The sequence below is a fragment of the Bos taurus genome, chromosome 22, assembly GCF_002263795.3.
Source record: "Bos taurus isolate L1 Dominette 01449 registration number 42190680 breed Hereford chromosome 22, ARS-UCD2.0, whole genome shotgun sequence".
NCBI classification, from domain to species: domain Eukaryota; kingdom Metazoa; phylum Chordata; class Mammalia; order Artiodactyla; family Bovidae; genus Bos; species Bos taurus.
In genome coordinates this window covers 15006519-15022734 of record NC_037349.1, presented here as the reverse complement: position 1 = coordinate 15022734, position 16216 = coordinate 15006519, and the positions used below count along the sequence as shown (strand labels likewise).

The following is a 16216-nucleotide window of genomic DNA, read 5'->3' as shown; positions in this document are numbered from 1 at the left end:
CAGCGAGGTTGGCTTTTTTCTGCTCATGAACTTGACGTCAGGGGCACATGGCAGACCAGCTACCGATGACAGCAGTGACCATAGTCTACTGAGAATGAGTCTGCGGGGAGAGAGAACAAACAGCCCCAAACCAGACACCAGATGGGAGGGAGCCCCTGCCCAGTGACCAGAAGTTTCTGGTTCCGGTTCCAAGCCTGGCCCAGCTCTGTGTTCTTCTCTCACTGGGTGGATTTAGCCCAGTTCCAGTACTTGAGATGCTGTACATGTTTAGTCTTTGTTCTGCCATGGTATTTCATGGTATGTTTTCTGTATTTATAATTTTTGAAGTCTTTCACTATGCTTTCAGTTACCTTTACTTTTTTCATGGTGCATATTTCTTATCACATTTAGGAAATTTTTATTTGAATTCTAATAATTGGACCCTTCATGACTATATACCCTTAAATGTCCAGTTCTTTAAACACCAGCTCTTAAATCCTAGTAAGAACAATCATAAAATTAGCATATTTCCTCTTCCCTATCCCCTACCATTCGATCGTTATTCAATTTTAATCATTGTGCTGTGTGCTCAGTCACTCAGTCATGCCTGATTCTTTGCGACCCCATGGACTGTAGCCCGCCAGGCTCCTCTGTGCATGGGATTCTCCAGGCAAGAATACTGGAGTGCATTACCATGCCCTCCTCCAGGGGATCTTCCCAACGCAGGGATTGAACCCAGGTCTCCAGCATTGCAGGCAGATTTTTTACTGTCTGAGCCACCAGGGAAACCCCTTAATCATTGGTATTATCTTTTTAAATGTTTACCTTTGTATAATTAAAAATGCTTACATTTCTACTATATTTTGTCAGCTTTAAATGACAGTCTTTGGCCCCCAGTTATTACTCATGAATAGCATGTTTATTCTTTCTCCCACCTTTTCCTTCATTCACCTTCCAAAGTTTTATATTTGTGTCATTTCTGTATTGTTAGGATATAAATCATGCCCCTTCTACTCTATTACTCCAATATTCATATTTGTTTGGTCTTAGTTCTTCAGTTAGGTATATTCTTTGCTTACTCCTGTCCCCTTTGCCCTAGTTTTTCATTATTTCTTGGTTGATTGAAGTTTAAAAACTCCATAATTTTCTCAAGAAGTACTCATGGGAACAACAGTTTCTGGGTTCTTGCATGTTCAAAACTATTTTTCTATTGTATTCGTACCTGAAAGAAAGTTTGGCGAGATATAAAATACTGCTCACAATTACCTTCTTGGAATAGCTTATAGGTCCTGCTCTACAGTTTTCTAACTTCAGATGATGCTGTGGAGAAATCTCAGATTAGACTGGCTCCCTGCCTAGGAGCCCTAAGAATTCTTTCTTGTTCTTCCTTTTCCCCCCATTGTTTCCCCATCTTTACCGAGGTATAACTGACAAAACCACAACAACTGTTTTTATATTTAAATTATTGACCATGACGATTTGATACATGCATAGCCTGTGACATGTTCACCATAGTTGTTAGTTAACACATCCATTCCTTCACACAGACCTTTTCCTGTGTGTAGTAAGAACGCTTAAGATCTACTGTTTTTGCAAATTTCAAGTAAACGATACCATATTACTAAGTACAGTCACCATGCTGTACATTAGATCCTCAGAACTTATTTTACAGCTGAAAGTCTTTTTTTTTTTTTTTAAGATTCTACATACAAGTGATACTACACAGGATTTGTCTTTCTCTGTCTGGACTATCTCACTTAGCTTAATGTCCTCCAGGTTTATCCATGTTTGTTGCAAATGGCAGGATTTCCTTCTTTCTTTAGTGGCTGAATAATATTGCGTCATATGCACGTGTGCGTTTTCTGGATCCATTCACCCACTAAGAGAGAGATACGAATGTTATTTCCACGTCTTGGCGATTGTGAATAATGCTGCAGTGAACACGGCGGTGCTGGTGTCTCTTCCAGACATGATTTCTTTTCCTTCAGATATATCCTCAGTAGGCCTCCTCCAATTCTGGAGATCTCCCCTATTTGGGGCTCCAGGGGCCTCCTCTCTGTGGAAGATGCTTTTGTGCCCTATGTTATGTTCCCCTGGACCCCTGGCTGACGCCAGCTGCCCTCACAGTGGACAGTCCCCCTGCACATTGCCAGCTTCCCACCTCAAGCCCCAGAATCATTCCCTGCTTTCTTGCCCACTATCAGGGAGGCACAGAAGAAATTAACACCTTTAGGGACAACCCTCAACCAACAGGAGACAAAAGTCAGGGGGTAGGGCTTCCCTGGTGGCTCAGTGATAAAGAATCCACCTGCCACTGCAGGAGACTGGTTCAGTCCCTGGTCCAGGAACATCCCACATGCCGTGGAGCAGCTAAGCCCACGTACCACAGCTATTAAGCCTGGGCTCTAGAGCCAGGGAACCCCAATTACTGAAGCCCGTGCACCCTAGAGCCTGTGCTCCTCAACGAGAGAAGCCACCACGACAAGAAGCCCACGCACCGCAGCTAGAGAAAGCCCGTGCAGCAACAAAGAGCCAGCACGGCCAAAGATAAATAGAGTTTTTAATGCTATAAAAAAAAGTCAGTGGATAAACGCCCAGCCTCCATCCTCCAGAGGGACAATTGTGAGTGGCATTCTGTACGTTGCCACAGGATATGCCCCGAGGGACTGAGCCTCTATTCTATAAAACAGATGGTCCTTGTCTCCCTCCAAGATGCCTTTCTTTAGCGGATGATCCTTTTGAAGTGAGAGTCTAAACTGTTGTCCTTATTTATTATATATGTTTTAATATGGCTTTTATTACTACTTAACACACGTATGTGTGACACACTTCCCAGGTGGCCCAGTGGTAAAGAATCCACCTGCCAATGCAGGAGCTGCAGGAGAGGTGGGTTAGATCCCTGGGTTGGGAAGATTCCCTGGAGGAGGAAATGGCAACCCAACTCCAGTATTCTGGCCTGGAAATTTCCATGGACAGCAGAGCCTGGGGGTCGCAAAAGATTTGGACACGACTGAAGCGACTGAACACACACATGTAATACATGCATAGAGAAGCACTGTGAAAAACTCAAATAATGCAGCTGGTCCTCCATAACCATGGGCTCCCCAGATTCAACCAACTGCAGGTACCATTACTGACGTTAACTTTTCAGTTGAATATGAGTTATTCTCTCCTCTAATCCTTAAAACAACATAGGGAAATGGGAATGACTCAGTTCCTATTTTACGAAGGAGAAAACTGGAAAGTCCAGAGTGCTCACTTGCCCAGAATCACAGGCCGGCCAGAACAACAGCATTTTTAATTAAAAGTAGGGGTGGCTATGGACAAAGAAGTCTGTTTGGGTTTCTTTTTCTCCCTTCTGAAAAGAAAAAAATAGGTTTTCAAGTTGGATTCATAGCCTAGATTCTCAAAGTTCTGGATGCCACTAGGGAAACGTCTTTTAAAAATGTTTCAAGAAGACAGGCTGTTTTGATCCTTCTCTCGGCCTCACTTGGCCTTGGACAACCTGGGGAAAGCTGGCAATTGTGCAGTTGTGCAGAGAGAAAGGTTCAAAATGACCGTGAGCAGATGTCCCTGAAGGGCCACCCAAGTAAAGCTTTGGGGAAAAAAAAATACCTGCTTTGATCGAACTGTAAAAACATCCTCTGAGGAGAAATATTCAGCTGAATGAGAGCACATCAGAGAAAGGAGTAAAGGGAATGATGCCTCATGTCCTAGAAAGTTAGCTGCTGGATCCTAACCGCCCCCACTGCTGCAAGCGTGCCAGTGGAACCTGCCCCCCCACCATCTAATACATGATGGGAGACGCGCTCACGACGCTGGCGGCAGGAGGGAAAGAAGATGGTTCTACAGTTGCTCTGCGTCTCCTCCCTGCTCAGATCCCACCTCCCACCCTTTCACCAAGACTCCCCCTTGATTCCTCAGAGAAGATGCCCTCTTCCCCAGCAGCCCCACCCACTCACAGCTGCAGAGGAAGAGGGGTGGAGAAAGAGGGGAGCCAGAAAAGCTTTGGGGAAGACACACGCGAGTTCTAGATCAGCTTGTGGCCCTTCTGGGCTGTGTTACAATGGGTAAGATACACAACCGCTCTGCCCTATTTCCTCTGTTATAAAATGGGGGAGAATGAGATAATCCCTCCTTACAAAGATTGACGTGAGGAAAATAAATGAGTCAAAATATAGAAAGGACCCAATACATGGTTTGGTACATTTACATGGTGGGATCGGGGTTTCTGTCCCTGCTTTCTGAACTCCCTCTGTTTTTCAGGGATCTGAAAAATACCCAGCACCACTCCTTCCTGGAGTTTGGCATATTGTAATGGGGACATCTGGGGGCACAGCTCAAGGTAGAGACAGAAAGAGAAACTCTTTCATCATAAAGCCACAAGTGTAAGCTAGGAGAAGGCCACCTGGGCAGTAAGAAAGGTCTCGCCCTGCAGAGGCTCCATCCGGAGATAACCCAGGGTGGGACAGGAAGGAATCACTTGGCTTTAAAGCGTGTGGGGAGCTGAGGAGAGAAAGGGTGGGAGCTAGGAAGGACACATGCATGAAGGCTAAAAGCAAACAACAGAGATTTGGGGTTCCCTTACAACTGTAAGGGGGCTCCTCATCCTGCCACGGCTTCTCTGAAGGTGGGACATACCTCTCCACTGTCTGACCTTGGTCGTGTGACTTGCTTCTGCCAAAGGAATGCAAGTGGACAAAACACAGGCTGCGTCCTGCCGGTGGCTTTACCTGTGCTTGTGTGGCGCTGGCCACCTTGCAGACTCGTGCACCACTGTGACAGGAACGTGTCCCAGGCGAGGCACCGAGTAGACCTGAACCCAGTGCCCAGCCTGGCCCCTGCCCAGCCACATTCACCGGGCCCAGTGAACCCACAGCCCTGGAACCAAGATAAGGCTGTACGCTGTTGGGAACCATCGCAACTGTGGGCTGTTTGCTATGCAGCATGATCACAGCAAACCCTAACTCATTCAGATCCTTGGGTGACTTCTTTGGGGCTCAGTGTGTGCCCTTGGTCAGAAAGCAGCAAAGTGGTTTAGTAACCAAGCACGGCGCCCTCCCCTTGACTAGTAAGGGCACAGCGGTGTCACTACAGAGGCATGGCTGGCTCTGACGACTTGACGGTGCAGCCTGGTCACAGACACGTCCCATGACCAGTCTCCCCCCATGACATGGCCTGGAGGACCCCTTCAGTCAAATGAAAACAGGAGAGGCCTTTTGGGAAGAACTTTTGGGGAAAATTCCAACATATGCTGGTAGCCTTTGCACAGACACAGTTTGAGAAACCAGAAACATTTGGGGAAAAGGACTCGATTACAGTTTGTACTGAAACCACCAGCGGGAGACTCTTGCTCATTTCTAAAGAGCCACAGGGAAAGAAATGCCCTTCTACTTTGGGAAAACTCATCAGGACTTGGCCTCACTTTGGGGCCCTACTTATCCCATCCCCAGACCACCTCCCAGAATGTCCTGCTGTGAACCCTGACAGCCCAGGGCTGTCATAGGAACTGGCTGGCAGGGATGGAGGCAGAGCCATCTTTTCTCAACTCCCAGAGGTCAAAAAAAGATGACACTCTCCGACATAAATCACAGCAGGATCTTCTATGACCCACCTCCCAGAATATTGGAAAGAAAAGCAAAAATAAACAAATGGGATCTAATTAAAATTAAAAGCTTCTGCACAACAAAAGAAACTATTAGCAAGGTGAAAAGGCAGCCTTCAGAATGGGAGAAAATAATAGCAAATGAAGCAACTGACAAACAACTAATCTCAAAAATATACAAGCAACTCCTACAGCTCAACTCCAGAAAAATAAATGACCCAATCAAAAAATGGGCCAAAGAACTAAATAGACATTTCTCCAAAGAAGACATACAGATGGCTAACAAACACATGAAAAGATGCTCAACATCATTCATTATCAGAGAAATGCAAATCAAAACCACAATGAGGTATCATTTCACGCCAGTCAGAATGGCTGAGATACAAAAGTCTACAAGCAATAAATGCTGGAGAGGATGTGGAGAAAAGGGAACCCTCTTACACTGTTGGTGGGAATGCAAACTAGTACAGCCACTATGGAGAACAGTGTGGAGATTCCTTAAAAAACTGGAAATAGAACTGCCATACGACCCAGCAATCCCACTGCTGGGCATACACACTGAGGAAACCAGAATTGAAAGAGACACGTGTACCCCAGTGTTCATCACAGCACTGTTTACAATAGCCAGGACATGGAAGCAACCTAGATGTCCATCAGCAGACGAATGGATAAGAAAGCTGTGGTACATATACACAATGGAGTATTACTCAGCCATTAAAAAGAATATATTTGAATCAGTTCTAATGAGGTGGATGAAACTGGAGCCGATTATACAGAGTGAAGTAAGCAGGAAAGAAAAACACCAATACAGTATACTAAAGCATATATATGGAATTTAGAAAGATGGTAATGACAACCCTGTATGCGAGACAGCAAAAGAGACACAGATGTATAGACAGTCTTTTGGACTCCGTGGGAGAGGGAGGAGGGGGATGATTTGGGAAAATGACATTGAAACGTATAATACCATATAAGAAACGAATTGCCAGTCCAGGTTCGATGCAGGATACAGGATGCTTGGGGCTGGTGCACTGGGATGACCCAGAGAGATGGTATGGGGAGGGAAGTGGGAGGGGGGTTCAGGATGGGGAACACGTGTACACCCGTGGCGGATTCATGCTGATGTATGGCAAAACCAATACAATATTGTAAAGTTAAAAAAAAAAGAAGATGACAAAAACCTGGTCCTGTGCTGAACTGCCATGGCGGATGGCATAACGTGCAGGGCAGAGGCAGTGGAGAGAATATAGAGACCGCATGGTCCTCTCCCCCTCACAGCAGACAGAATCGCAAAGCACTTGTACAGTGCTTCTCGGTGGAGGTGTCCTGGTGGGAGAAGGGGTGGAGAGAAGCCACATGATGTACGTGTATGCGGGGAGGGGATGGATAAAAATCAAAGTTGGCTCTGGTTTAGTCTCCACCAAAGGAGTGACAGCCCCCTCTGTCGTGTCCGCTGACTTCTCCCCTCTCCGACACAACCCCCCTGGCTGATCGCTGGTTCACCACGACTCAGACTCTGGCTGAGACTGGCAGAGATTTTGCAATGTGGAATTTCTGTTTCATTTTTTTAAAGATCAGCCAAATGATTTTCATAACAAAACCATGGCCAGGGTGAGAGGGAATACATAAGCATATTTTCAGAGGGCTGGATTAAAACCACATGTTGATGCTGTGAGTATCACTGCAGGCTGGACCTGCTCAAATTCTGCTTCCCTTGGCTGAACTCAGAATCTAACCCCAGGAAGGGAGAGCTGGGCAGGCACAAGACTCTGGGGGCAAAGGCGACAGGCAGGGCTCACTGGACCCTCCAGGCACACAGCGCCCCTCTCCCAGGGGATCCCTGGGCCGTGGAGGCTGGAAGCATTTGTTCCACTGTGGGCAGAACCCCAGGCTGCCTAGCTCCTAAGCCACCGCCTCACCAGGCCCCTGGCTCAGCTCCTTTGCAAGCTGTGATTTTCCTCCACATCAGCAACTTCAAGATAAGAAAGGACTTCTGCCCCTGTAATTTCTGGCCCAGCCAATCTCCAGGAGGGGGAAAACCCAAAGGAATGATAACTAACATTTATTCAGTGTTCACTATGAGCCTGGGACTATTTGGAGAACTTGACTTCTATTAACTCATTTAATCTGTATGCCAGTCTTATGAGGTAGGTATGAGGATTACTACCCCATTTTACAGTGAGGAAAACAAGGCACAGAGAATAGTGGGGACCCAGTGCTCACAGACAGCAGCACCATGAGTGAACCCAGACTGACTGGCTCCAGAGCCAGTGACCTAGCAGCCGGATCACCCTGGAAGGGAGCTGCCATCCACAGCCCCTGCCCCAGCCCTGATTCCAGAGGACCGCACAGGGCCCCAGGGGCAGGCCCTGCTCTCAAAGGCTTAGCTCTTTGGGACTGGTCAGCTCAAGTGTAAAACGAGGCGTGAGTGAGGTCAATGCTAGGTGGCAGCCTTTTTGCACTGGTTAAATTGAGGGAAAATCAAGTGCTTTCAGGCTATATTTATTTTTCTTTCAAAATGAAAATAACTTTGTTGTGTCTCATGTGCTACTTTAATAAACAGAAGAATATCAGTTAGAAAATGCCAGCATTTGACCCACTCCAATCTGGGCGTATTTGAGAGGTAATATCAGAAGCAGGTTTCTAATAATCTGTTATCCTCAGATTAGGTCTAGGGCTTGATCTCAGAGCCACACAGGTGGTTCCCCTGCTCCTTCCAAAAGAAGATGGTGCCAGAGTGCCTTTTAGCTCAAGCATTCTGAAGACTGTAGCCAGAAATTGAACATATCTGACTTGAGAAGTGAATAAACAACAGCCACTTACCAAGCATAGACCACGTACCAGGCACACTCAGAATCTCACAAAGTATGTACTAACAGGATGAATTTGAAACTGCAGAAATTAAGATTTACAGACTTCCTGACTTCAGACTATACTACAAAGCTATAGTAATCAAAACAGTATGATACCAGCACAAAAACAGAAATACAGATCTATGGAACCGGATAAAAATCCCAGAAATAAACCCACACATCTGTGGTCAATTAATCTATGACAAAGGAGGCAAGAATATGTAATGGAGAAAAGACAGTTTCTTCAATAAGTGGTGCTGGGAAAATGGGACAGTTACATGTAAAAGGATGAAATTAGAACATTCTCTAACACCATACACAAAAATGAACTCAAAATCGATTAAAGACCTAAACGTAAGACCAGACACTATAAAACTCTTAGAGGAAAACACAGACCAGACACTCTTTGACACAAATTGTAGCAATATCTTTTTTGAGTCCATCTCCTAGACTAATGGAAACAAAAACAAAAATAAACAAATGGGACCTAATTAAGCTTAAAAGCTTTGCATAGCAAAGGAAACCATAAATAAAATGAAAAGATAACCTACAGAATGGGAGAAAAAAAATTCACATATGACACAACTGATAAGGGATTAATCTTCAAAATATACAAAGATCTCCTACAGCTCAATATCAAAAAAAAAAAATGAGCACAACATCTAAACAGACATTTCTCCAAAGAAGTCATGTGCTGTGCTAAGCCGCTTCAGTTGTGTCCGACTCTAAGTGATGCTATGGACTGTAGCCTTCCAGGCTCCTGTGTCCATGGAATCCTCCAGGCAAGAATACTGGAGTGGGTTGCTGTGCTCTCCTCCAGGAAAGAAGATATACAGATGGCTAAAAAGTACATGAAAAGATGCTCAACACTGCTTATTAGTATTAGAGAAATGCAAATCAAAACTGTAATGAGGTTCACCTCACACTGATCAGAATGGCCAGTTACCTACAGCTGCCTGCCTGGAAACCAACACGATATTAGAGCACCGTGAAGCAGAGGATGCAGGGAGAGCCAGGTGCTGTCGGGCTCTTCTGAGACCCTCAGGGCGCCAGTGTTGGGCGTCAAGGCACCTAGGGCACGAGGCAGGCAACCTCCTCCAAAGGCACTGTGTAGGGCTGAGGTATGGAAAAGTGCTGCTCCCTAGACAAAATCTGCTGCATCACAACCTTAGCCTTTTACTCTGACCACCCCTATAGGCCAGGCACTGGGCCAGGAAACAGGGATGTGAACGTGAGGAAGGCTTGGCTCTGTCCTTAAGCAACTCACTGTCTCACTGTGCAAACAATACAATTATTTGCCCTGAACGAGTTTTGGCCACCCCAAATTCTTCCACAGAACTGGCCTTGCCTAAGTCTGGGGCATCTATCTCCCTAAGCTTGAAGGGGTGCATCAGAGTACGGAAAGCCGATGAGCAGCTGGCTGTCACTCCCAAAGGACTCCACCACATCACTCATCTCACACTTGTTTAGTGCTTTTCTCTACATGGCGAGAAGAATGCTGTTTCCAGACATTCTCACAACCCTGGAAAGGAAGGAGGAATTCTCACCATGCCCATTTTACAGATGAAGAAATTGAGGTTCAGAAAGACTTAGTCATTTGCACCAGATGGCACACCAACTCATAAAAGAGTTGGGATCCCAACCCTTTCAGAATCCCAAGCGCTTTCCCAGCACACAGGAGCCAGGCCTGGGAATATGGGAACACAGGACGGAAGGATCAGCTAAGGCCCTCGGTGCTTATCCAAAAGCATTCCTGATGCTCCCAGATGACATGGGGAAGCCAGTTCCAGGAAAAGGCTTTAGAAGACCAGAGGAATTTCTGGATCTGTCTCTTCGTTACATGAGCTGGGAATCTGATCCCAGGTGAGACACAGGAGATGATGGGCTTCCTTCTCCCTCAGTGCTGCTGCTACTGCTGCTAAGTCACTTCAGTCGTGTCTGACTCTGTGCGACCCCATAGACAGCAGCCCACCAGGCTCCCCCGTCCCTTGGATTCTCCATTCAATAACACTGGAGTGGGTTGCCATTTCCTTCTCCAATGCATGAAAGTGAAAAGTGAAAGTGAAGTCGCTCAGTCGTATCCGACCCTCAGCAACCCCGTGCACTGCAGCCTTCCAGGTTCCTCCATCCATGGGATTTTCCAGGCAAGAGTACTGGAGTGGGGCGCCATTGCCTTCTCCACTCCCTCGGTGACTATTAGCAAAGAAAGGCAGAGTCCTGAAGGACTGGAGGAGCTGGGCTCTCTTGGTCCAAACACCGGCTCCACCACTAATGAGTGTGTTACATAAAGTCAGTTTCCTCACCTGAAAAATGGGTATGACAATGGTATTGCCCCCAGAGAGCTGTGGTGAATTTTAATAAAGTGCTAAAAACACGGCATTGCATGTATTTTGATAGCAATTACTCAGCACTATTATTAACCCCAGGATTATTAAATCCCTGCAGCACTTTGCGTCTCCAGCACCTTCTTTAGGTTACTATCCTTTACCTCACTTGCTCCGTCTGTGCACAGCGGTAATGCTTGGGTCATAGCACTCTGAAGACTGGTAACTCACAGCTGGTTGAGAGGAAGGAGCGTGACGAGGTCTCGGGAACTGATGCCTCCTTGGAGCCACCTCTTGCTTAAGTGGCCAAAGAGCAGTCTCCGGCTCCAGTTCTGCGGGCCCAGTGTGACTTCTGCACACCGGCCGCGGAGCCCTGGAGACAGTTAAACACTACTGGAGAGATGCTTGCCATGAGGAGAGGAGGGCTCAGCCATAAAATGTCTTGAAGACTAGTCCTCGGGAGGCCTACAACAAAGCTGCCCTTGGAATCAGGCTTCTCAGCTAAAGAATCTGCTTGTAATTCAAGAGACACGGGTTTGACTCTGGGTCAGGAAGATCCCCTGGAGGAGGGCATGGCAACCCACTCCAGTATTCTTGCCTGGGAAATCCCATGGACAGAGGAGCCTCGTGGGCTACAGCTCCATGGGGTCATAAAAGAGTCATACATGCCTTAGCAACTAAACAACAATAAACCCTTGGCCTCTGAAATAGAAAAATTCAATCTTTAATTTTGCCTTTAGCAAGTTTATCAGATGGGCAGTCTGTGGGTTGAATAAAAAATAAAGGGACCTTGCCATGGTGGGTGGAATGGGGGTGTCATGGGACATTTCCCGATGACCACGGGGCAGAGAGTCCATCCCAGCAGGTGGCCTGGGGCTCAAGAGGATGAGGGAGGAGCTGGGCAGCCAAGCCTGAAGCAGGGATGGAATTGTCTTGGAGGCACAGAGGCCTTCCCTCCAGGAAGCTCCCTGACGTCGTCTGTAGCCAACATGATGGAGCACCTCCTGTGCCGGGTCCATGCCAGCTGTTGACCATGACAGCTCGTTTACTCCCAGCAACCTCCCTGTAGGGAAGGCATCACTGTTCATGCCAGGCATCGAGGAAACTGAGCCCCAGGGAGTTCGGGTCACGTCCTCACAGCTTCATAGCTAAGTGGCAGAGGTGGGATTCAAACCTGGGTCCAGCTGACCACATCAGTGTATGAACCAGACTTCTGTCCCTGCTACTATAGAAGCCTCAGAGAACAAGAGTTGTTTCCGTCTTCACAACCATTCTCCAAGCAAGAAAGTAAACCTGGAAAGTTGGCCTCTTCCTGCCCAAGAGAGAATAAAAAGCCTCTGCTTTCAAAAGCCAAGGCTTTCAGAGGTAGGTTAAGCTGGGCTTTCTGTCTGATGTTGGGTAACTGAGGTGGGGGCTGGCTTGGAGTCAAACAATTCAATTTAGAAAAGTAAAGCTGTTGTTCATCTAAACCTGGTGGATGAAACACCAGCCATTCCTCTCCACCCTTCTGAAACCTCACAAAAAACAACAGTAAAAAGCTCTTATCTTCAAGGGACAAACTGATAAGGATAAAGAGAACTGGACAGGAGGCACTGATTAGGTAAAATTCAGGAAGTTAGAAAACAGGTGAGTGGCAAAGGCCTTACCCAAGTAACCAAGGAAATGGCTGAAAGCAGGCCTCCTACTGTGGTGAACTCAATTGTTTGCAATTCCCTCCCCGCCCAGACACAGACACTCATTTGCATTTGGATGGCTGCAGACATTAAAAGCCGGAGAAGGCGAGGGCACCCCACTCCAGTACTCTTGCCTGGAAAATCCCATGGATGGAGGAGCCTGGTGGGCTGCAGTCCATGGGGTCACTCAGAGTCCGACAGGACTGAGCGACTTCACTTCCACTTTTCACCTTCATGCACTGGAGAAGGAAATGGCAACCCACTCCAGTATTCCTGCCTGGAGAATCCCAGGGACAGGAGAGCCTGGTGGGCTGCCGTCTACGGGGTCGCACAGAGTCCAACACGACTGAAGTGACTTAGCAGCAGCAGCAGCAGACATTAAAAGCGGAAGCTTCCACAGCAGGGGTTACTTGAGGCTCTCTAAGCCCAATAGGTACATCCTGACAGCCTAACCTCAGATGCTCTGTCGCTCACGGGCCCCTCCCCCAGGCCCCATGACTAGCAGGTGTGTGGTACCCAGGAGTACACAGCCTGGAAATACAGGGCAAACTCAGGTTGAGTGGAGCCAATTTTGATCGCTGGGAGACTGAATCCAGTGCATAAATTCAAGCGATCCTGAATTCAGTTGTGCAGCATCTTGGTAGGTCTATAAGATCCTGCATCAGCTGCACTTAGCAGCACTTGGGCTTCCCTAGTGGCTCAAACGGTAGAGTCTGCCTGCAATGCAGGAGACCTGGGCTGAATCCTTGGGTCGGAAAGATCCCCTGGAGAAGGAAATGGCAACCCACTCCAGTACTCTGGCTTGGAGAAGTCCGTGGACAGAGGAGCCTGGTGGTAACAGTCCATGGGCTTGCAAAGAATCGGACACAACTGAGCAACTTTCACTTCACTAGCAGCAGCCAGCTTAATCAGTAATGGATCCTCATAACATTCCTCCCTGCTTTGCTGCGTGTTCACTGAGACAGCGCTTGTCCCCAGTGAAACAGCAGCACAAAAGCCTTCTGCCTCAGGCTCAGCTACTGGGAAACCGGGAGAAGACAAACCAAGACACATCCTTGTGAAATTTCAGAACACTGGGGGAAACACCCTACAAGTTCCCAGAGCAAAAGGAAAAAAACCAAAACAGGTTTTCTACAAGTAATCAAAAGTAATCAACAAATCCGAATGGCTCTGGTCTCAGTACTGCAGTATTGGAACACAATTGAGCAAATCCTTCAAAATCTGACAGAAAACTGTTTCTGGCTTAGAAATTTATATTATGGTTTAGAATTTTATACCCAGTCATACTCATTGGAAAAGATCCTGATGCTGGGAACAGTTGAAGGCAAAAGGAGAAGAGGGTGGCAGAGGATAAGATGTTTGGATAGCATCACCAACTCAGTGGACATGAACTTGGGCAAACTCCAGGAGATCGTGAGGGACAGGAAGGCCTCGAATGCTGCAGTCCAAGGGGTTGCAAAGAGTCTGACACAACTGAGCGACTGAACAACAACAACCACACAGTCACATTATCCATCAATTGCGAGGGTGAAATAAAAGCAGTTTTAGACATGCAATGTTCCTTAATGGTTTACTCCTCAGCAACTGTTCGCTTGGATCAACGCGGCTGTCAACACAGACAAAGTCACGCATAAAAACCGAAGTGCAATGGGGGTCTGACTGACGAGGGAGTTAGATTCTGATGGAGCAAATTAGGCAAAAATGAAGTCTACATCAACATTTCCTTTGAAAATTCCTTAAGAAAGAAATTTACACACATCCATTTTTCTCCACCCTTAGAACAGAGGCTGAGTCTTTAGTCTCCAGCAAATAAAACCAAAAAGTTGGGAAATTCCCATAGCACACTCAGCCTCTGAGACCATTGGTCTTGAGAATCACCCGGACCATCTCACAAGGGATTCTGGGAGAAGACAGTCTGAGCACAGACCCACCCAGCTCCATTTGAATTTGGAAGAACTAGCGATAATTAACCTGCAGAAGGCAATGGTACCCCACTCCAGTACTCTTGCCTGGAAAACCCCATGGACGGAGGAGCCTGGTGGGCTGCAGTCCATGGGGGTCGCTAAGAGTTGGACATGACTTCACTTTCACTTTCACTTTTCACTTTCATGCATTGGAGAAGGAAATGACAGTCCACTGCAGTGTTCTTGCCTGGAGAATCCCATGGACAGAGGAGCCTGGCGGGCTGTAGTCCATGGGGTCGCACAGAGTTGGACACGACTGCAGCGACTTAGCAGCAGGAGCAGCAGCGATAATTAACCAGATTTCTAATCAGCAGAGTTTCCACCTCGTGTGTGTGTCCATGCACTCAGGCGTGTCGGACTCTGTGCGACCCCCTGGACTGCAGCCCGCCAGGCTCCTCTGTCCATGGGATTCTCCAGGCAAGAACACTGCTAGTGGGTTGCCATTTCCTCCTCCAGGGGATCTTCCTGACCTAGGGATTGAACCTGCGTCTCTTACATCTCCTGCATTGGCAGTTGGGTTCTTTACCACTAGCGCCACCTGGGAAGCCCAGTTTCTGGTAATCAGAAGAATCCAAAAAGGAGAGGAGGGTGTGATGTGTGACCTTGAAAAAGGTCAGGGAGCTGCCTCAAGGGCAGCTGGGGGCCTTGAGGGGACATAGCCTCAGGTGGGAGAAGGGTGTCTGAGGAGAGGAGGCAGCCTGCAGGACAAGACAAGGAAGTGAGCTGACAGTCTAGCTGGCGGGAGGCCTCCCTAGCCCGCAGATTCCGTCTCCAAAGCAAGCGTGGCTGCCCTCTCACTGGTCACATAAATTTTAAAGAGTAACATCGCCCCAGACGCCCCCAGTGCCAGCCCTCTCGTTACAACCCCAGGGCCCCACCTGTCCCCACCTTTACGGTTACCTATGTCACCTCCCTAACTCCTCACTGAAACTCCCAGCAAAATCAGGTGTTTCTGGAAGTCAGGAGCCATGGCTCCCGACCCCACATTGAATCCCAGCTCTCCTCTTTGGAAGGGATAAAGTCAACTGGTGCCTCCCCCATCCGCAGCTTCGTGTTCATGAACAAAGAAGCAAACACCGCAGCCCCTTCCGCACACTTGCTAACAGCTGTGTGAGCTGCTCAGCACAGACTCCTGTTTCCTAACATCCGTCTCCTCTTCCTCGGCTCTGACTGGCCAAGCCCTTTTCAGGCTGGATGTGACCACATGCTGTTGCATTGAGCGCCACCCAAAATGGTCCCTTATTCTGGACCACAGATCACCAGGTTCCACCAAGAGAAGCAGCCAGAAGGGCTACGTGCCTCTCTGCATCCTGACGTGGAACTTCAGACGGTGCCTGCGCCAGGCAGGCAGGCTTTCTGGGCGAGCCCCCAGTGCCAGAGCCCTGTTAGAGTTCTGCTGCGGCAAAGATGTGGTGCTGGGTGTTCCCAACACTGGGGCACCTGGGAAGTGTATCTGATGGACATACCGGGCGAGGGGCAGGGGTGGGGAATGGGGAATGGGAAGAGGAGCCAAGGAGAGGGCGTTCCTAGGCAGGGAAGTGTGGATCAACTCCATCTCTCTCACGGGACCGGCGTCCGCTGGGTCTCTCACCAATGTATGATGGCACCTCGGGGTCTGAAAGAATGTGATTTCCCCCGTGTGCAAGGAGGCATAAATTTTAGTTAGGGAGCTATGTCCAGGGCAAGACTTTAAAAGGCAAAACTAGCAAGGAGGAGGAATTAGTCTTCGACGGACTTATGCCCCCATTCTACCTCCGATACTTTGTCTGTATAGATTGTCTGTATAGATTGTCTGTAACCTCAGCCATTTGTTGGATGG

At 47.8% G+C, this 16216-nt stretch overlaps 1 protein-coding gene across 1 annotated transcript in view; it reads right to left on the bottom strand.

Annotated features, from left to right (window-relative positions):
- The window catches only part of GASK1A (golgi associated kinase 1A), a 54116-nt gene that overhangs the window by 19645 nt on the left and 18255 nt on the right, over positions 1-16216 (bottom strand). The gene's annotated exons all lie outside the window — the stretch shown is intronic.